The following is a 24,405-nucleotide window of genomic DNA, read 5'->3' as shown; positions in this document are numbered from 1 at the left end:
AACCTACAAGCAAATACCAATTAGTTATTTGATAGCAAAATATGTCAATCCAGTGATTTATTATAAAAATTTGTGCAGACTTTCTTTTTATTTGCCTTTTCCCATACCCAAGTTCTAGTGCATATGATTACAAAAATATAAAGATAAATTCTGGTTGAGAAAAATATTATGCATGTATTTAATATCTATGTTAATATCTATCATTTATTCAAAGGTATGAGAGGTTTCACACATAATAGGTAAGTTTTTAATCTTCAGCTAAAATTTATTCCACATGATAAAGTACATAAGGTTTAAATAGAAGTGAATGATCTAATGCAAATATAGGGTGATTCATTTCCATGGCTTGCAGAAAAAAAATAATAGCTATTCATGATATTCAAAAGAATTGCTAGGTCTTTATTCACATTCCCTTTTACAGTTGGTGGATCATTGGAACACGACATTCAGAGGCCTATGAAACTGTGAAACTGCCTTAATGATAACTGCTCATGCACTTAGTGCTTCAGAATTCCCATGAATATAGAAATCAATTATGTGAACAGGTGCAACCAAGTAAGTGGGTTTCATGCTCACTGGGATATCACATTTAAATTTGATAAATTTAATTCCCAAATATGTACCTTCAGACACAACAATAAGTTAATATACATTTATGAAAATGCAAATGTAGACATCAAGGCCTGGAAAGTGATTAAGATTGCTTTTTAACAAATTTATAAAATGATTTCAGGTCCATGCAGAATTCTTTCTGCAAAGGGAATCAGCAAAAAAGCCAAAAGTAAGCTGACACATTTTTCCCAATGATATAGCATTTGCTGAAGTGAAATTCTAGGAAAAGTGAAAGCAAAAGTAAATTATTGGCTTGTTAGAATCAAACCCTTAAAAACTATTCTATGCAATATAATAAAATCTGTGATTCATTTTATCAAAATATTAAGTAAAATTAAATTAAAAAAAATTTCTTTAATGTAACATAGCACATAAAGCATTAATAATCCATCATTATAGAGTTATTATGAATACAGTTCACTACATTATTCTTAGGGAGGAATTATGTGAAGTACAGGTAAAGAAATTAGGATACCATTGCTTTTACCAATTTTAATATTGTTAAAGTACCTTTTGCTATTTCCTTGATGTTATAACTAATATGACATAAAATAATTTTTTAAGAAATTGATAAAATATATTATGACTAGTGTATAAATAATCCAAGGAATATGATTTATTCTCTGATGTTCTCTTACATAAAGTTCTATAAATTATGTGACCTCTTAAAGATTTTTTTCTGATAATGTCTCCTACTGTATCATAACTATCCTTAACTCTCTAATAACAGTATAAAATGACTTGACAGAAGAGGAGGAAATCAATAGAAAGCATAATCATAAATATCAGGCAAGAGAAACATGTGTAGGTAGAAAAATCAAGGAAGAATAATAAAAATTATGTTTAAAACAAATTGCATAACATAAACTAAAATATGGAGAATAAAAACTTAAGAGGATTTAGGAGATTAATTGGGGTTTCAGATTAAAAAAAACAGAAAAACCTGAAGAAAAGGAAAATTACAGATTCTAAAGGAAAAAGCTAATATATATATAATTTTAGAAATTTTCATGGTCTAATATTTTTGTAATTAGAGTCACAGAGATTTAAGAAGAGAACAGAATAGATGTTATCAAAAAAATTAAAAGATTTCACCATAAATCAATTAAAATTCAGCAAAGTTTTGGAATACTAAATCAACATCCAAAAACCCATAATAATCTATGTATGAGTAGTCATTATGTAACATAGAAATGGAGAAAGCATTTCCATTTACAATAATTCCAAAGTAAAATAACTAGGAATAAATTTAACCTGTGAGGTACAAGAGCTCTTCAATGAAAATGAGAAAAACTACTGAAAGAATTTGAAAAAGTTATAAGAGAATGAAAAGATACCTTGTGTTCAAAAATGTAAGGAATCAATATTGTTAAAAATCCTTATCAAGATATCAATGGGACTCTTTATAGAACTAGGAAAAACAATCCTAAAACTTATATGCAATCACAAAATCATCCACACAGACAAAGCCATCTTAAGAGGGCGGGCGGGGGGTGGGGGAAGCACTACTTGACTGCAAAATAAAACAAAGCTGTAGTAATCAAAACAGCATAATATATGGAATTAACAGAAACGCGCACATGGGCCAATGAAACAGAAAGATTAGAGTGTTGGAGAGAATGTGAAGAAAACAGAAACCTTATACATAGTACCTGATAATATAACTTTAATATGGTCTTTATTGCAGAATAGTGTGGAGGTTCCTCAAAAAAATTTAAAAAATAGAACGCCCATAAGACCCTGCAACCCCAGTACTGAGTATACATGAAAAGGACATAAAAACAGAATGTCAGTGAGACATCTGCACTCCTATGTATACTGTAGCACTATTTACAATAGCCAACAAATGAGACCATCCTAAGTGCTGAATAGGGAAGAAGATGCGAAACTTCATAATACAGTATTATACATCGTATACATATTTAAATACTATAAGAAACCCCATAAACATGTACAATTTTATTTTTTTATATTTCTCTCTCTTTTTTTTCTTTTGTAGCTTAGTGATAAAGATGAGCTTTATAATTGAGCTATATACACAGTCCTTTTTAATTTTTTTTATTTTGAGATCCTGTGGATCTTGCAAAGTGGCTCAGCTGGTCTTGAAATTATGATCCTCCTGCCTTAACTTCCCAAGTTGCTGGGATTACAGGCATGTGCCATCATACTCATCTACAGTTTTATTTTTATATGTGAGTTAAAATAAATTAAAATTAAAAATGAAGAATGAAATAATAAATATTTGTAAGGATCTGGAGAATTATAAATCCTTGTTCATTTCTAGTGGAAATGTAAAATGATTCAGTCACTAGGGAAAAAAAATGTATGTTGGATCTTCAATAATAAAACAAAGAGTTTCCGAATAATGTTTTCAGTTGTTATTACATTTTCTCATAAAACCTTTTCTATACCAAATTCTTCTAAACTAAAGGCTATTAAAGAGTGAAGACACTAGCCTAAGTTCTACTTTTCGATGTGTGTCCGAACATCTCATTGTTATTTCTAGACCTTGTTTAACTGAGGACATAGTTGTGTCTGCTTCTGTTGCATTATTGCCATATTCATGTGATATAATTGTCTCCTCTGACAAATTTCCTTAATAGACCCTGTTCCTAAAGCACCAGTAAACTGTATAATCTCTTAGATAATATCTTTGTAGTCATAATATCTGGAGGTGGAAAAGTTCTGTTGATATAATTCATACATTTTCATAGTTTTCACCCCACTAACTACTATATTAAAAAATGGTGTTCTATTATTGAAGCAATATATAGATGGAACCAAATAAACTTTAGATTATTTCATGAAAAATAATGATTTTAAAAACATAACAGTGAATTATAATAATGTAGTGGGGTTTTATAATACTGCAATTCATATTTTAAATGGTAACTCAGTCCGAAACATTAAAAATGATGCATTTCAAAAGTACTGAAAATATTTGAATTCATAGAGAATTACATTCTAAGGAAATAAGAACTTCAAGAAAAAAAAATTATCCCCAAAATAGTTACCTGGTTCTGTTTATATGTTATGTTTTTTAGCTAAAGGGTAAAACAACAACAACAACAAAAAAAAAAACACCTGACAATGAAAATTTAAACAGAAGCAAAATATACCAGTGTAAGCATAAACAAATGAACCCACCAGGGAAACATTTTACATCACTCTAACATAAAGTCAAAAATTGAAGCCTAGGCATAGGTTTCCCTGTGTGTGTGTGTGTGTGTGTGTGTGTGTGTGTGTCTATCTCTGTCTCTTTCTCTTTTCCTCATTATCTCACATGGATGTACATATGTAAGATCTTTGTATATTGATATATATATAGATACATGTATCAGTTGGTTTAGATATGGTAAAACATTACTTTAGGTATGTATAATGTTTTTTAAAAACTTCAAATGTCAGCTACTAAAAGAATGATTACACTATAGGAAAGAAAAGTTTTAAGAGACTCAAAAATGAGAAAACATAAAAAGATGTTTAAATCAATTTACTATATACAAGCATTTGTTCTTGTACATTACTATATTACTATATATAGGCATTTTTTCAAGTAAATATCATTTACTCCAGGGTAATTATAAATGAATCTGCACCCCTTGTTAGTGGTAAATTCAGAAGTAGACAAGTGATCTTTTTCTACTTTTTGGCAAAGTTTTGTCGTTTAGAAATTAACTCAGAAGGACTATTTTCTCCCTTTGGGAATGGTGTATGAGAATGTAGCTTCTGCTCTGTGACTATAATGCTGGGAGATGATGCTACAGAAAATATCAGAAAATAAAAGTAGATTACTTGGGCTTCTAAATTCCCTCTTGAGACAATGAACTAACCAAACTTTGCTGCACATACTTAAGAAAATCTTATTTGAACATTTTATTTGAAAAAAAAAAAAGATACATTTTATTCCTTGAATTTCCTTCTGTTCTTTATTGAAAAGGTCCTAACAGGTACATTCAGTTGAACAGTATTTTAAAAATATAATTGTAAATTTGACTCACTTCTGCTATTTTAAAATAAAATAAACAACAACAACAAGGGGATATCCAGCAATGTATGATCTCCATCTGCAATAAAGGTCATAATCTCTAAGCATCAGTGATATGAAATTCTCTTGAATGAATGAATATTTTCATTAGATTTTTTTATAATTAAAGTCCTGTGTTTTTTTTTCCCCTACATGATGTGTTTTTCACATCACTGCTACATATGTGACACTCAATGTAAATTTTGTTTTTCTTGTGTATGTATTTTCCTGAGAAATTTTTCTTAATACTGTATTTGGGTAAATACAATGATGCCTGTAATAAATGATGATAATTTTATTTTCATTAATGAATAGTAAATTTTTTTTTCATTGACGTGATTTATTTAACTATCCCATTTTTTCAAATATACCTTATTGCTCTCTCTTTTGTTTTTTTATTTAAAACACTGCTGCCGCAGTCCGGCTGCAGCAAAATAGCCAGGGGGTGACGAACAACTTGATACAGCAGGAATAGGAGCCATTTATTGTAGGACTGGAGTGATATTTATACATTCCACACAGCTTATCTTAATTAACATAAAATAGATACATCAGTCAACCAATAAGGAATCTCCACACTTAATGGCTCGTTTTTGTTACTTCACAAACCACTCCCTCTGGCATTTTGCCAGGTGCCATACAGACTTGTTTACAGACTCTAACATTTCTCTGGCAAAATGCCAGGCGCCATCCTGACTTGTTTACAGACTCTAACACACTGCCTCTATTAGTATAATTTTACATTTCCCTCTTGATACATCTTTTAGAGTTTTGCTGGAATGTACCAATTAAAGAATGATTTTTGATATAATTTATGCATATTTAGGCACACCTTAAATTTTAGTACATTTTTCTAAATTGCATCCTAATGTTTATAGACATTAAATTTTGCCAGTTTTAGAAGTGTAAAATATTATATCATTTTAGTTTAATTTTCAGTTTATTTGTTACAAGTGAGGCTTAACATATTCAAAGTCATTATTCATCTAAATTTTATTTTCCCTTACTTATTTATTTGTAGTTTTAGCCCACAAGCATGTTTTAGCTTTTTGTATTTATATGTATATGTGTATATATTTCTAATAATCATTTATATGTTGCAGATTTCTCAAATCTATGATCATATTGCCTTATGTTTATTAGTTTTGAACAGTGAATATTTATCAATATCCTCTATTTATGTTTTTTCTCATTATTATTACCATACCATTTAATAATTGATAATCAAAGGAATTTGGGTTATATGATTTTTCATTAATCACTTAAATCTACTTTGGGGCTCATCTTTGAATCAATTCCACAAAGACTCTACTAACAAATCTGTATAAAAATTCTGTGCTTTTAAGAATATTCTCTCTTATGCCTTTTTTAAGAAAACAACTTTCATTTTCACATGAATGTTGTCATTTACTATTTTTCATTTTTAATGTTTTTATTAGCACACTATAGTTATATTTAATAGTGGGGTTCATTTAGCTATTGTAGCAAGTGCATGAAATTAATTTGTTCCATTCTAATTTCTAGTATTTCCTCTTTCCCTCCTCCTCTCCCTCCTCATGGTCCCTTTACTGGTCTTCCTTTTATCTATTTATTGTTTTTAAAATTGGTGTTTTATAGATATACATAAGGGTGAAATTCATTGTGGTATATTCATATTATATAGCATAATTTGATCAATTTTATTCTGCAGTTCCTTCCTTTTCCCATACACTCCTTTTCCCTCTATCTGGACATTTTTATTCTTTTGAGTTATATAAAACATTATTTATTTTTTAAGTTACCTGAATAATTTTGTAGGTCTTTTATTGGAACTGGATTGAATACATGGGTCATTGATTATATATGGGTTTAAAATTGTTATATCTTCCATGTAGTGTGATGCTTTAACCAATATGGACTTTACTCATCCCAAATATTTTCTTAGGCTTAAAGTCTCCAATAGGCACCTTAGCTTCTTTTTCATTATTTTTGACATCCTGTACTATGGTTTGAATCTTACGTGTTTCTAAAATACTCCCGTGTTAAAGGTTTGGTGGTGCTATTGGGAGATGGTAGGACTTTTAGGAATTGGGGCAAAGGGGCTGGAGGTCCGGTCATTGCAGATAGGCACTTGAAGGTGATATTGGATCCCCAGTCCTTTCTTACTCTCCTTGTTTCCCAGATACCAAGAGATGAGCAGGCCTCCTCTGCTGCACATCCCTGTTGTCATATATCATGGCACGACAGCGCTAACTATGGACTGAAACCTCTCAACCTGTCAGACAAGATAAACTTTTTCGTTTATAGTTGAATTTGTCTCAGTGATGGAAAACTAACACGTTTTGTTTATCTTTTCTCTTACTCTTATTAATATACCTTTGATGATTATTTGACTATTCCATGTATACTTAGAACAATTTTTAAAATCTCTTTTAACAGTGTTAGTTTACCCAATTAAAGTGCTATAGTTATTGATATACATGAATTCTATTACAATTTACATATTGTATTTATGCAATTACCTCTTTTTCTTATTCTTTCTGTATCGTTTTTGTTTTATTTTTTATTTATTTTTATTTAATTTTTTGTTGTTGGTGGTTGGTACTGGTAATTTCCCTAGGGATATTTTACCACTGAGGCCTTTTTATTATTTTCAAGTTTGCGATAAGATCTCACTATGTTGCTTAGGGCCTCACTAAATTGCTGAGGCTGGCCTCAAACTTGTGATCTTCTTGCCTTAGTCGCCTGAGTTGCTGGAATTATAGGTGTTTGCCAAGCACCCACTTTTTCTTGCTTTTTGGGGGGTTTTAATAAGAGCTTACATTGTAAGTTTTTCTTTTTTTCTTGTTTCGTTTATCCCAAAAGAATAATATTTGTAAAATTTCTCTTAATTTTTTTTACATTTAAATTTACAAAATCTAAAATTAATCAACATTTTAGTAACATATTTTCCCAATACTTCAGAACATTTAAATTTTGATAACTCCCTCTGTTTTGTATGTTATTAATATTAGCATTTCAGTTTTAAAATATTTTGTATTACTATTTGGAAGATGGTAGGATTTTTAGGAATTTGATCTGCCACACTGAATTTTGTGACAAAATTCTTGAACCTGTCACATTTAACACAAGAATTTTTGTGAGATAAATTTATAATAAAAGGAGAATACATGCTGTTTTTTATATTTGTTTCCAAATGGCATTTAGGAGAAGAGGTCTGATAGAATCCAGAATATCAGATCATCATCCTACTAGATGACCTGTTGATTTTTTTTTCTACATTGATATCACATTCAGCATTGCTTCTGTAATTTTGACTATAATTACTTATTTGTTTTTAAATTGTATATATATTTGGCATATAATAATTGTACATATTTGGGGGGTACAATGTAATATTTTGATATGTGATGTGTACACAGAGAAAAGAATTGTTGGTGCCAGAAAATGGAGAAGGTGGGGGTGAGGGAGGAAAAGGGGCAGAGTAAAGTAATATTAAGCCTAAAGTAATATTAAGATAGAAGAAAAAAGTTCTGGTGGTTCATTATCTATCTATCTATCCATCTCTCTTTCTATTCACTTGCAACATAATGTACATCTGTTTCCTCCAGTGTCCAAATTGGTGAATAAATTGAAAAAAGAGGGACTATCGTTTCTTCATCCCTTTTGTTTGAAAACTGAATTGATCTCATTTCTATAATCCCTATAGGATACAATATTGTAGTATTATCTTTAATTTACTATTTTGTTTTTGATGTTAGAAGTGGGATATTTCAGATTCTTCCAAACCATTGTTGCTACAATATTTTTTACATTGTAAGATAAAAAGCCAATATAAGGTTTCAATAAAATGCTGAATATTTCCTCACTATATCTTAAGAACAAGAAATGATCATTGTATATGTCTGTGTACTTATTCTATCATAAGACATTCATGGTCTAGACTCATATTTCTTATCTGTGCCTCAATTTAGTACAGTGTCCAATATTAGCTCAAACCTTTTATCCAATAGTCCCCAAAACCATCTTAGAATGCACACTTCACCAGTGAAAAGTTGATAATTTTCCCTTTGAAGACAAACTAGACAATTGTTGCATTTATTCCAACATTTCTGATTCCTTCTTCAGGTAAGATGGGGGATGAAAGATTTTGACATTCTCTTGGTGCATCTGACATGACCTTCTGCTGCACTATACTTTTTAATTTTTTTTTATCGTGTGAAATAGCAGTAGTATTTTGATCTGCCACACTGTATTAATCAGGTTTTGATCATTGTGACCAAAATACCTGAACAGAACAACTTAGAGGAGAAAAGAAAATTTAATTTGAACTCACAGTTTCTGAGGTTCCATCCATGGTTTGGCAAACCTATTGCCCTTGTTAAAAGCGAGACAGAACATCATGGCAGAAAGGTGTGGTGGAAAAAAGCAGCTCAGCTCATGGAAGCCCAGAAAAAGAGAAGGAAAGACAAAACATAAACACCAAAAGCATGCCCCAGTGACTTACTTCCTCCAGTCACACCCTACCTACAGTTAACACCATCAAATTATTAATTCATTAAATGCTTTAATGTATGGTATCTTGCAGCTCTCATAATGTATTCATGTGTGTTTGGGGAACACTTATTATCCAACTAGAGTTCCCATACATATGCACCAAGAAAGCCATGTTTAATTAGCCACAATAATACAACCCTATACATCATTTCCTCCAGGTTGCCATTAGGATAGTGAAGCTTTTATGGAAAATATATAGATATATTTTCATTCAGTGATGACATCCTGAGTAATATCTTTCTCAATTCTTCTGATGCTAGGTAGCCCTCTTGTAGTACCACAATATTAGTACTAAAAAATCCATCACCTCCCAACAGCATCCCCTGGAACCCATCTTTAAGTGTATGAATCTTTGGTATACCCAAACTATACCAATGAGTATAGTTAAATTAAATTTAATAAAAATTAAAGGTTTCTGCATATCAAAATAAATAAATAAATGTATAAACATATGTATTAGACACACTAAAAATTGAGGAAAACATTTGCAAACTATGTATTTGAAAATAAATTAACACCTAAAATATTAAACTCAAAAAGATCAGTGACCAATAATCTAATTAACAAGTGAGCAAAGCACCTGAAATATTTCTCAAAAGAAAACACGATGACCAAAAGGTGTATGAAAAAAACATATTCATTGCTAATCATCAAGAAAATTAAAATTAAAATCACAATAAGATATTGCTTTGCACATGTTAGAATGGCAATTATCAAAAAGACAAAAGATAGCTGGGCACAGTGGCACACACCTGTAATTCTAATGGCTTGGGAGGCTAAAGCAGGAGGATGGTGAGTTCAGCAATAGCTAGGCACTAAGAAACTCTGTGAGACCCTGTCTCTAAATAAAATACAAAATAAGGCTGGAAATGTGGCTCAGTAGTTGAGTGTCTCTGAGTTCAATCCCTGGAAACCACCCCTACCAACAAAAAAATAAAAACAAAAGATAATTATTAAATTAATATCTAAAAAATTAGGAAAATTTACTTAGGCCCATGTGTTGGAGGCTCGGTACACATTCCAATTGATGCTATTGGGAGATGCTAAGGTTTTTAGTGTTTGGTGCCTGGTAGAGGTCCTTCGGCTTTTGGTGGTATGTACTTAAAAGGAATGTTTGCCCTTATTCTTTCCCGCTTTCTTTTATTTCTTGACCACCAGGAGATGAACAGATGCTCAATCAAAAGCTCCCCACCAAGGTAAAATCCCTCACCATAGGTCTACGTGTAATGGGACTAACTAAGCACAGACTGAAATCTCTAAAACAGTGAGCCAATATAAATTGTTATAATTTGGATGTGAGATGACCCCCAAAAGCTCACATATGAGACAGTACAAAAAGGTTCAGAGGAAAGAAAACTGGTCATAAGAGTCTTAATGGAATCGGTGATTTAATCCCCTGATAGGGATTATATATATATATATCTGGCGAGTGGAGTCTCTCTTTCTGTTTCCTGATCACCATGATGTGAGCTGCTTCCATCTGCCACCCTCTCCTGCCATAATGTTCAGCCTCACCTCAAGCCCCAAGGAATAGAGCCAGCCTTCTATAGACTTACCTTTCTATAGAAAAGGTAAGACTTCAAAAAACTTTTCTTCATGTACAATTGTGCTAGTCAGTTCCTTTATTAGTAGCAGCAAAAAAAAGCTGACTAAAACATAAACCTTTCTTATTTTTCAGTTGGTTATCTCATTGTTTTGTTATAGGAACAGGTATCTAACTAACAGAATATTTACACACAGTCATTGACAATGTTGTGAATTAGTGCAGTTATCATGGTAAACATTAAGTAAATTTTTCAAAAAAACAAAAATAGAAAAACCATAAGATCTAGCAACATCAGTTCTTGATATACATCCAAAGGAAATAAAATCAGTATGCTAAAAACTTACGCTCCTAACGTTTATTTCCTAGATAACTTGCACAACTATCTTAGGTCATATTTTATTAAAATGATTTTTAAGGAAGTACTATCATGAAAAATCAGTAAATTAACAAATATATCAGGATATCAAAATGGAGGAAGCTAAATGATGTGATTTCAGAGGCTCTTGGAATTACCTGAATGTCATTATGGGCAAAAGTGTAGTCCAGGGGAGGGATAAAGAATGTCCACATGCTTCTGCCCTTTTCAATGTTTTATTTACTCAAATCACTTAATACAATTTTACTCTATAGGTTCTTAATTAAAGAATGGCAATCCTTAATGCTGGGCTTTGCAATAGACATAATCAATTCAAAACAATGATTTTAAGTTAATTCTAAGCACTGTAAACACACTTAATCATGACAGACCTATTGCAGACATTCTCTCTGCATGCTAAGCTTAAGTGCTAGATTTGTAGTCTTAATTCTTAGATCTCAAGTCCAGTAGATGCACACTCACTTGATCAGGTCAGGAACTGATAGAGTATTCTCCTGGTGTGGAGTTGATGGCCAACTGAGGAGACAGTCATAAGGAGACATTCTTTTCTCACCAGAGACAAAACCTGCTGTAGAGTTTGAGAGCAGTGAGGATGACACAGAGGATCAGGCAGATCAAAAGAATTGGAATGTCAGTCCAGGTCCTCATCAGACTCTCAGGCTTCTGTGCATCTGCGTTGGCTGGCTAAATGTATGTTCATTTGTTCCATTATTTATACTAAATTTTGGGAGCTTCTGCTCACCCTTTGGGTCCTTATCAGCTGTTACCAGGAATTTTAGTGACATCTTTCATTCTTAGAGTCAGAAAACATGGTTTGGTGATTTCCGCCCTAATATTACACTTCTGACTCTTATCAGGATTATGACAAATGACACGTGACTTCACCCTGACTCTTACCCAGGTTGTGGAAAGTGGCTTGCTTTTATCAGGCTATGCCTGATTGACACATTGGAGGTCTCCATTGATTGCCTGGTGAGACTGCAGGTTTATTTTAAGATAGAATTTTAAAATGGAGTTGGTTAGGCTAAGATCTTGGGCCATCCTTACACCAAACCCAAAGTAAATTAACAGATTCTTAATCTTCATTTTTGTCAGATGCTGAGTAAAATATAACCAGATGGGGAAAATGCAAAAATCTAGGCAGTTAGTTTTTACAGTTATGAGTAAAGCATTTTTAATACCCTAAGAACTGTCCTCCAACAGAAATATCAGAGGTGATGGCTATGATTTTTGGACGTCAACCCCAAAGCACAGAGGAAATATAACAAATGAGAATATACCAAACCAAAAATCTTGGTACAGCAAATGGAGAAATTAACAAAGAATACAGAAGATCTATAGAATGGGAGACATATTTTATTCCCAGAACCACACACATGCAAACCATACATCAGTGAATGGATGATATCTAGAATATATAAATAGCTCAAACAACTCAATAACAACAAAATAATCGAATTTAAAAAGGGGTCAATGACCTGAGTAGCAATTTGACAAAAAAGAAAACAAACCTAGCTAACGACATCAATTATTATAAAAATGCAAATCAAGAAGCCACTTCATCCTTGTGACAATGACTATAATCATAAACACACACAAAAAAATGACAAGTTCTAGTGAGGATGTAGAGAAAGATGCACATTGAGCACTGATTTTGGGAATGTAAGTTAGTTCAGACTTTATGTTGAATAGCATGGTATTTTTTTCCCCAAAAACCTATTAAAAAGAACTAGTACATACCCAGCTATCCCACTGCCAGGTGTATGTGAAAAAAGACACCAGCATTCCAATAGTTTTTTTGATACTGGGAATTGAACTCACAGGCACTCGAACACTGAGCTACATCCCCAGCCCTATTTTGTATTTTATTTAGAGACAGGGTTCTCACTGAATTGCTTAGCACCTCACTGTTACTGAGGCTGGTTTTGAACTTGTGATTTTCCTGCCACAGCCTCCCGAGTTGCTGGGATTACAGGTGTATACCACTGTGCCTGGCTTGCATTCCCATGTTTATCGCAGTGCTATTCACAATAGCCAGGATATAGAATCAACCTAAATCTCCAACAACAAATGAGTGAATAAAGAAAATGTGCTATGTAACACAATGGAATACAAGTCAGTCTTTAAATTATTTTTTAAAAAGCACCAAATCCTGTCTTTGGCAACGTCATGGATGGGCCTGAAGGACATTATATTAGGTAAAATATGTCAAGCACAAAAATACAAACACTGCATAATCCCAGTCATAAATGAAATCTAAAATGTTAGATCTAATATAAATTGATAACAATTGTGGTTAGCTTTGATTGGGTTGAGTAGGAGGGAGGGGGAAGAGTGGATGGTTGATCAACCAGTAATATGTTATTGTTTGCTAGGTAGAATAAATTCTGGTGTTCTTAGTACAGCAGGGTGAATATAATTAGCAATTTCATGATATTTCTGAGTAGTGTTAGAAGAGATGAATTTTCATATACTCACAATAGAGAAATGGTAAAAGTAGGGCTTGGGATACAGTTAATTGTCAGAACACTTGTTTAGCATGCATGAGGCCCTGGATTTTATCCCCAGAACCCCCCCCCCACACACACACACACAGAGAATACAAACGTTAAGTTTGATGGATGTGCTAATTACTCTGAGTTTACCATTACCTAATGCATCATGAATCAATTACCACAATGCACCTTACATATATGCACATATATTTTGTCAATCAAAAAATTATAAATTTTAAAAGTGTCACAGGTGATCAAAATTAGCAGGGAAAAAAAACACTGGGTTTGGGCACATGAAAAAAATCATTAAAACAGAGGCACATGATTTGGATGGAATATCAACATTGTCTGCTATAATTAGTGATGTTCCTACATTCTAGTTAAGAAATATTTACTTACTCCTGGTCACAGTTACATTGCTCAGTGTGTTCTTCTGAAAGTTTTTTACATTTTAGATTTTTTTCATTCTATCTGAAATTAATATTTTTAATGATGTAAGACATCAAGAAAAATTTTTATGTGGGTATTTAATTAATTCAAGACCATTAATTAGAAGACCTACCTTTCCCCATTTTTGCTTCATGTTGTTTCCAAGCCTCCCTTCTGAAAATAATTTACATCCTTCAGAAATGTGTATATGAACAGATCTGAAGAAGACATTTAAATAAAATTAAAACAAAAACTGAAAATAACATCTATTTTTGAAGAAAAAATGCCATGTCAGCAAACATGTGTGTTTAGAGAGTAATGTGATGGAGGACTTGACATCCTGCTTCACTCCCAATACATAAAAACAATATCTTTATGGGAAAGAGAGATCATTAGTAGATCAGCAGGTATATCCACAATGTAGGTCACAAACCCAGAAAACAACGTCCTTGTATTGTACCTTTTGAGTTGTAGGGTTAGGCACTATATTTGCACCTTTGTAGACCACAGCATAACAGCAAAGAGGAAGAGAAATATATCTTTAAGTTTGATGATGGACATGTAGTATTCAGATCAAATAAAAACTTTAATGTCATGATGTTATTAGAGAATAGGCATAGACTTAAAATTAGATAATTTGCACATGATCTTAACTTTAGTGTCCCTATGTATTTGTCTAAATGATAAATATTTGGATATTTAAGGGTCTAATATTAAGAAATGTATTTTCTTTTGTAAAATAATTGACAATCCTGTTTAATTCTGTATAATTTTAAAATATATAAATGCAAAGAAAAAAGGGTTGAAGGTAATTTGAAAATTTTCCAGTGAAAAACCGATGGAGACTCACAAAATATATAACCTTTGGTGCCTACAGAAGGGAAAATACTATAAATTATAAGTACATGGGGAAATAAGGTAAATTATAAACAATATTGTGGGGAACAGAAAAGGCTGTTTTTAAATTTACATATTCCTTTTAAAAAGTTTTTTTTTTTAGTTATACATGAAAGTAGAGTATATTTTGACACATTTACACAAACATGGAGTATATTTTATTCTAATTAGGATCCAAGTCTTGTGGTTGTACATGATGTGGAGATTCACTATGATGTACTCATCTATATACATGGGAAACTTATGTGAGATTCATTCCACAGTCTTTTTTATTTCTGCCTTCCCTCCCTTCCCTTCATTCCCCTTTGTTTAATATACAAAGCTTCTATTTATCAGCCTCCCTCCCCCACATTTTGGTTTGCTTTGTACATATGAGTGAAAACTTTTGACTTTTAATTTTGGGGGATTGGGTTATTTCTCTCAGCATGATAGTCTCTATAACCACCATGTTTTTATGGCTGAGTAATATTCCATTATATATATATATATATATATATATATATATATATATATATATATATATATAACATTTTTTTATCCTTTTTTTCTGTTGAAGGGCAACTAAGTTGGTTCCATAGCTTAGCTATTGTGAATTCATATGCTGTAAACATCAGTATGGCTAGGTCAATGTAGTATGCTGATTTTAAATATTTACTGAGGAGTGGTATAATCAGGTCAAATTGTGTTCCTTTCTTAGTTTTTTGAGAAATCTCCACACTGCTTTCCACAGTGCTTACACCAATTTGCAGTCCCACCATGTATGAGAGTATCTTTTTCCCCATATCCTCCCCAACATTTATCATTACTTGTATTCTTCATAATTGCCATTCTAACTGGAGTAAGATACAATTTCAATGTAGTTTTGATTTGCCTTTCTCTAATTGCTAGAGATATTCAAAATTTTTCACATATATTTGTCCATTCATATGTCTTCTTCTGTGAAGTATGTTCTCAGTTCCTTTGTCCCTTTATTTATTGGATTAGTTGATGTTTTTTTGGTGTTGAGTTTTTTAATATATCTTGGAAATTAATATCTACCTGAGATACAGGTGGCAAAGATATTCTCCCAATCTGTAGGCTCTATCTTCATGCTTTTGATTGTTTTGTTTTTTTTTTCCATGAAGAAGCTTTTAGTTTGAAGAAATTTGATTTATTGATTCTTGATTTTAGTCCTAGCACTTTAGGAGTCTTATAAAGGAAGTCAGTTCCTAAGCCAACATGTTGGAGTATTGGGCCTACATTTCTTCTACTGGGTGCATTTCTAGGTCTTTGATCCATTTTTCATTGACTTTTGTGCAGGATAAAAAATAGGGGTTAAATTTCATTCTGATACATATAGATTTTCAATTTTCCCAGCACCATTTGTTGAAGAGGCTACTTTTTCTCCAATGTGTATTATTCGTGCCTTTGTCTGATATGCATTAACTGTATTTTTGCAGGTTTGTCTCTGTGTCTTCTATTCTGTTCCATTAGTCTTCATGTCTATTTTGGTGCCAAACCATGCTATTTTTGTTACTATAGCTCAATAGTATTATTTAAGGTCTGGTATTGTGATTTCTTTTGCTTTACTTTTCTCACTAACGTTTGCTTTGGCTATTCTGGACCTCTTATTTTTCCAAATGAATTTAATAAAGGCTTTAAAAAAATCCATGAAGAAATGTGATTGGAAGTTCAATAGAAATTGCACGAAATCTGTATAGCATTTTTGGTAGTATGGCCCTTTTGATAAAATTAATTATGCCTATCCAAGAAAATGGGTGGTCTTTCCATCTTTTAAAATCTTCATCAATTTCTTTCTTAAGGGTTCTGTAGTTTTCATGGTAAAGGTCTCTCACCTCTTTTTTTAGATTGATTTCTATGTATTTTTTTCAGACTATTTCGAATGTGATAGTTTTAATAATTTCTCTATCAGCTGATTAATCACTGGTATATAGCAACACAATTGATTAATGGGTGTTAATTTTATATCCTGCTACATTTATGAATTTGTTTATGAGTTCTAGAAGTTTTCTAGTAACTTTTGTGGTCTTCTAAATATAGGATTATGTTGTTGGCAAATAGGGATAGTTTGAACACTTCTTAGGAACATAAAATATTGAACATGAAAGAGAAAACAGGCTATACTACAAGTCCAGGTATTCTGAAGACCCAGAAGAAACATATAAGAGAAGAAATTAGAGGTGAAAAGGAGCTTGTCTACAAGCTCTTGTCTTTCTCATGGGGAGAAATGGGATCTAATCATGAACGTATACATGTATTTAAGAATAAACATGTCTCAGCAATTGTTGCATAATTTTCCCAGGATCCATAATCACTGACTTCTTATTTTTTTTCTTTGCTGTTTTTTACTTTGCCAGATGATGGTCAGCCCTACTTGTTGAGGTTCCAGTTGAAGAAAATATATGAAGTATATTGGAACCTGGCTAAACTGCCTTCTTTTCAACACTTTTCAACAAGATGTCACTTAATTTTCCTGGATCTGATAATACTGTAAAATATGAATGTGTTATTTGGTACTACAGAGGAATAAATTGGTATTACAGTGGTATATTACAGAGGAACAGAGTCAAACAAAATGTAAAATTTATAAGTCAGTATCCCGTTATTTGATCCTCATAACCAGATATTCTTAAGTCAGGTCCAGTATTGTATTTGACCATCATGGAAACTCTCAAATTCTATGTTTTATATTGGAGACATATCACTTAAAACAGTACATTCTACTATGATACACACGTAGAATAAACTGGTTAATGGCAAAACTTACAGCACAGGCTTTTTAAAATCAAGAGAAAAACATCATTAATTCCAGGAAAAGGAAAATAAACTGAAATCAAGAATCATCATATTCAGTATTCAAAATGTGCAGTTCTCAATGAAACAAGTATAAAACATACAAAGAAATAGAAAAATATGGACCATTCATATGAAAAAGAGGTGATAAAAAGAAGTAATGCAATAGAGCTCATACATGAATGCGATCAATGAAATATTTTGTTATCTCAACATTCATATGCTGAAATATTTGCCCCAAAGGTAATAGCATTGAAGTAGAAATTTGGAAAGTTAATTAAATCATTGAGACTCTGCCCTCATGAATTGGATTACTTCCCTAATAAAAAAAATGCCAGAAAGCTGGCTCATTTTTTCACCTCACAAGGACACCTAGAGAAGACATTATATATGTGGAGGGAGACCCTCCCCAGACATGAAAACCCATAGCTCCTTGATGTTGGATTTCCCAGACTGACAAATAAATTTGATTATAATATATTTAGTTTTATATATTTTTGTTATGGCATCCCAAATGAAATGCCAAATGAAGTTAAATATTGATAAATTCCAGACTCTGGATAAACTAAACAAAGACTTTTAACTGAGAAATCTGGAGAAAGAATAAAAAATAACTAAAAGAGTAATGCATTCACAGGTAAGAAATTTCAATAAAGAGGTACAAATGATAAAAATAAACCAAAAAGACATTCTAGAATTGATAAGTACAACAGTTAATATTAAAATGAGAGAGAAGAAAAAAAACCCTATGGTGGACTAAAAAGTAGATTTTCACAAGCAATGATCAAACATTTCAGTTTAGAAAGCAGATGAAACTATCCAGGCTGAGGAGTTTAAAACAAACAAACAAACAAACAAACAAAAACACAAAGAAGTACAAATTTAAAATATCTAAGAAAATTTCTAATAATGCATAAATAATATATACATTATAGGAATTTTAGGGAAAGGTGATTATATTATGTTGTATGAATGTATAAATAAGGCACATTGAATGTACGATTATAATATACCTATACTCTTTTTCTAAAAAATGGGGGGGGGATAAAAGCACAGAAAAAGGTATGTGAGAAAATAATGGTCCCAAACATCTCAAGTTTGATGGAAAAAAATAAATTTACATATCCAGAGGGTTCAACAAACTTCAAACAGAATACTAAATTACATTATATTTATATTGCCATAAACTAAACACATTAAAAACCATGTAAGCAAGCAAGAGTAAATAAGAGTAACAGAAAATTTGTCAAAAAAATAAATAAAATAAAATAAAACCCACATGGAGATCAGAAGATAATGGGATAACATTTAAAATGTAGAAGAAAACAATGTAAAAGTTCTATATCTTATAAAACAACTTTCAAATATGAAGAAATTAAGACATTAATAAACAAAAACAAAGACAGATCATTACTAGTAGAAATGCTCTACAAAACACACTAAATGCAGTTTTTCATGCTTAGAAAAGGATACTAGATGGTAACGCAAAGCCATACAAAGAAACTAAGATTTTGGGCAAATATTGATGTATAAATAAATAAAAATTATTATTATGATATTGATGATTTCTTACAGTTTTTCTTTCTTATTTAGTTTTAAAGATGAAAGTGTAAAATAGTAGTTATAAAACTATGGCAATTGGAACATGATAAAAGATGGAACTGGTGACAATAACAAAAAAGAGAGTATGAGATGGATAAAAATGCATAATTAATGTAAGTATTGAAATTCAGTTGGTATAAATTCAAATTAGATTATATACATTTATAATGCTACTTGAAATTATCAATAGTACCTGCTACAAAAAAATACAGGAACAAAATGAAGAGGAATCAAAATAGTACACTGGAAAACACCAATGTAGCAAGAGAAGGCTAATGAAACAAAAAAAACCAAACAAACAAAATATATTTATATATGTACATATACATATATATGTATATATTTCTATATATAAAACACCTGGAAAGGAAATAATTATTTATCAACAATCATTTTAATTTTGTAATAATTAAAACCATTAATTAAAATATAGATTTTGGCAAAATGAAAAAAAAATCAAGTGTGTATATATATATATATATATATATATATATATATATATATATACTGCTTAAAAAAGACTACTTTAAGCCTGAAACTCAAAAAGATTTAAATTAAAGAATACAAATAAAAACTTCATGCAAATAGCAACCCGAAGACAGGTAGATAACTAGACTAGATTGCTGAACTAAACTGAGTCACATCAGATATTAGAACAAAAATTGTTACTGGAGACAAAAAAGACTATATATATATATATATATATATATATATATATATATATAGGCAAAATACAGGTTTGAGAAATCTTTGATTAAGCTTTAGGGAGAAAGGTAGAGTAAGTCCTCTCTAATTTATAGGGTATGTAAGCTATGACAGTATTTTTCAATGAAATATTTATTACTCATATTTCAAATAAGTTTCTGTTTTAATATTTATGAATTCTTAGATTTTTATTTTGTAATTATTTAAATCATTATTTCTGATGCTGGTTTTGTTGTTGTTGTTTGTTTGTTTTTGTTTGGTTTGGTATCAGGGATTGAACCTAGGAGTTCTTAACCACTGAGTCACATGCCCAAGCCTTTTCTGTATTTTATTTAGAGACCGGGTCTTGTTGAATGACTTAGGACCTTGCTAAGTTGCTAAGGCTGGCTTTGAACTCCCGATACGCCTTCTTTAGCCTCCTAAGCTGCTGAAATTACAGGCATGTGCCACTGCACCAGGTTCTGATGTTTTATTATTTTTTTTTCCTGTAGTTATCTAATAGTCTCAGACATATACAATTTTAGATGCAGTTATTACATTCTTTTTTATTAATCAAAAATTCTCTAAAAATAATGATTACACTTTTTTTCTAATTATCTTTACTGAAGATATCTATAATAAAACATAAAATGAGCTAAATGTAGGTTTCAGATACTCCTTATCATATTAAATTATACATTCTTAAATTCCTTTTTTGAGTACCTTCATTCTTAAAATTTATTTCTTACATTCAATCATGTATTCTAAAAAATAGCGGTGATATTTTAATACATGTTTTTAAACCTTCTTTACACATTCTTCTACTTTTCTTTTACAAAATAACTCTTGTATTATTTAGGCAACTTTTATTTTATTCCATTAGATTGCCCACATTATAAAAGTTCTATTGAAATTGATTAATCATTTTTAGAATCACATTTTGAAATTTTTATTCAGTACATTATGCATTTTTCTTATGTTATTCTCTGGAATACTTTGAAAGTATGATATTGTGTATATAAATGTTGAAATAATTCAGGCTAAAATAATATGAAACTGGAAATTTTTATATATATTATTAATATTAATTTTGTTGACATTTATTAAGGTATCAAGTATATTTTATTCATTTTTGTTAAAATATCCATTTTTATCTAAAAAATTTATCCACTGGGTCAGGATTTTCAAAATCTAGAACATGGTGTAACTTTATTTCTTAAATTTCTTAATATATCACTAATTCTGATTTATTTATCCTTATGTTCTCATATATATTTTTTCTTAGAACTTGTAATATTTTGAAATTTTAAAAAATAGCAATTTGTTTTTACAACCTCCTCTGCCTAAACACCCACGATGTTCTAACAAAATAGATTCACATTTGGTGTTTAGACTCAAGTTAGTTTTGGATCTAATTCAAATTACAGTATTTATTTTTTCTTCTCCTTTTTTTTTTTGCCAATATATATTAAGGACTTTTTAATTTAACCATTTTAATCACAGCAACTCAAGTATTTTTATATAGGATAATTAGAGTTCACATAACTAACACTGGGCTTTATGTAAAAAAGAAATTTATGTATAAGAAAAGAAATTTTTATATAATGAAAGAAATTGTAATTGATTGTGCCTAATACTCTTCTTGAAAGAAACCATATATATATATGTATATATACATATTTTTATTAATCAAATATATATATATATAAGTATATATATTTATATTCTCCTAAATATATGCAAGTCTGAAAATAGCCATTCTATCAGTTCTGAGATGATTTATTTTATAGCAGTTTTCATTTACATTTCCCTTAATGGTTAATAATGTTGAGCAAATCTTTGAATACCCATTGACCTCCTTTGAAGAACTGTCAATTCAATTCTGTGCTAGTCAGCTTTTTATCACTGTAACCAAAATATAAGAAATATAACTTAGAGATGGAAATATTTATTTTGACTAACATTTTCAAAGATTTCAATCCATGGTTGAATAGATTTATTGTAATGGACTGGTAGTGCTGCCAAGCATCTTGGCAGAGAGGACATGGTGGATTAGAGCTGCTTATATTGTCCTGAGGAAGGAAGAGAGAGAGAGAGAGAGAGAGAGAGAGAGAGAGAGAGAGAGAGAGAGGGAGAGAGGGAGAGAGGGAGAGAGGGAGAGAGGGAGAGAGGGAGAGAGGGAGAGAGAGAGAGAGAGAGAGAGAGAGAGAGAAAGGAGAGGAGACAGAAGGAGGAAGGGAGGGAGATGAAGGATAAGGGAAAAGAAATATCTTTCCAGGGCATGCCCCCATACAGAGCATTGCTGCATTGTGAATCATTCCTTCAATACATGAGACTTTTACATTTGAGAATTGTAATATTTGGGTGTTTTTGTGATTTTTTTGCTCTTGAGTTATAGGAATTTCTTATATTTTCTGATATTAACACTTTGTCAGACACATGACTTGCAGATATTTTTCTTTCATTCCATAGGCTGAAATAAACCATTTTACTGATTGATTGTGTTTGGTAAAAAAGAGTTTTATTTTGACATAGTCCCTTTTGTATTTTTGCCTTTGTTACTTAGTCATAACCTATGAATTATTACCAGTCAATAAATTATGTCAAGCAACATTTTCCTATGTATATTTTCCTAGAAGATTTGTACATTTGTATGTTATTTTAATCTATTATAAGTTAATTTTTATATGGTAAGTTGCAAATTACAAAAGAAAACAAGTGTTTGTGAGTGTGTGGAGAAGAGGGAATATTCATACACGCTTGAAGGCAATGTGAATTGGTGCAACAATTATGGGAGTCTTATGGAGGTTCCTCAAAAAATAAAAAATAAAATGTCATGTGATCAAGCACTCTGACTCTGGGGATTTATCCAAGAAATTAAGATTAGGACCTCAAACATGTATATGAGTTTCCATGATATTGCAGCCTTATTCACAATAACGAAGCCAGAAACAACCTAAATCTCCATTGAAGGATGAATGGATAAGGAAAATATATCACATACTGTTATAGTTTAGATATTAAGTATCTCTCAAAAGCATGAGACAATGCATGAAAATTTTGAGGTGAAATGACTGGGTTATGAAAGCCTAAACCCAATCAGTGAATTAATTTCTTCATAGGGATTAAGTGAGTGGTAACTGTAGGCAGGTAAATTGTGGCTGGAGGAGGTAGCACCTGGGGGTTGTATCTGTAGGGTACTTATTTTGTATCTGATAAGTGGAGTCTCCCTCTCTCTGCTTCCTGATTGTCATGTGAGCAACTTCCTTCTGCCATGCTCTTTCACCATGATGCTCTGCCTCACCTCTAGACCCAAGGTATGGAGCTGGTAGTATATGGACTAAGACCTCTGAAATCATAAGACACCAAAAAAAGTTTTCCTTCTCTAAAATTTTGCTTGTCAGGCCTTTCACTTGCAGCAGAAAAACAAAAACTGACTAAAACATGTGCAAACAATAGAACATTATTTATTCTTTAAAAAGGAGAGGAACCTCCGGTTTGCTTTAAGATGAATCATTCTGAAGGACTTTCCACTGAGTGATATAAGCCAGAAACAGAAAGACCAATACTACATAATACCATGCATATTAGGAGAATCTAAAATAATTACACTGATAGATGATGTGAATAGAATGGGAATGAACATCAGGGCTTCAGAGGAAGGAAAAAATATGGATTTATTTGGCAAATTTTACAAATTTTTAGGTACACAAGAGGAGTAAGTCCTAGAAATCCATAGTATACCATAGGGCATATACTTAATAGTAGGGCACTGTTTATTTAAAAGTTTGCTAAGAAAATAGATTTTATGTTAAGTGTTCTTATAATAGTAGTAATAACAATAAATAAAGAAGGTTGGAGGGAACATTGAAGGTGATAAGTAGATTTATGGCATAGATTTTGTTGATATTTTCACCAAGGTATACGTACATCCAAACTGATATAAAAATGTACAGCTTTTTGTCAATCATACATCAATAAAGTGGTTTAAAATTAAAATAAAATATGATGGCATTAATTTATACATTTGAACATGTAAATATAAACATGATAATTTCTATGATATAGAAATTCTGTATGTCTAAAATTTTCTATCAGTCTGCTAGTTATGCCAATTCTTAAGTTACTCAGACATAAAACAGCTTATTGCTTTTGTCTGAAATACCCAGATGCTAAAAGAAACACAAACTGTTTGCCCTGAATCATCAAGGCACTTAGAGCTGTGTGTATTGGACCATAAAATCAATTAACAGATGTTTTTCCTCAGCTCAATAGTTCTTTCTTATTTGCATAAAAAGTATTATACATCCTTTTATATAGATGACTTTTTCTTTTTTGATTATACAAGAGAATGTATATGTAAAAAAATTATTGGCTTTATGCTTTTATTCTTTTTACCGTAGCATCA

This window comes from Callospermophilus lateralis, chromosome 8, assembly GCF_048772815.1.
Source record: "Callospermophilus lateralis isolate mCalLat2 chromosome 8, mCalLat2.hap1, whole genome shotgun sequence".
Lineage (NCBI taxonomy): Eukaryota > Metazoa > Chordata > Mammalia > Rodentia > Sciuridae > Callospermophilus > Callospermophilus lateralis.
The sequence above is the reverse complement of the archived record's forward strand: the minus strand, read 5'-3'. Positions refer to the sequence as shown.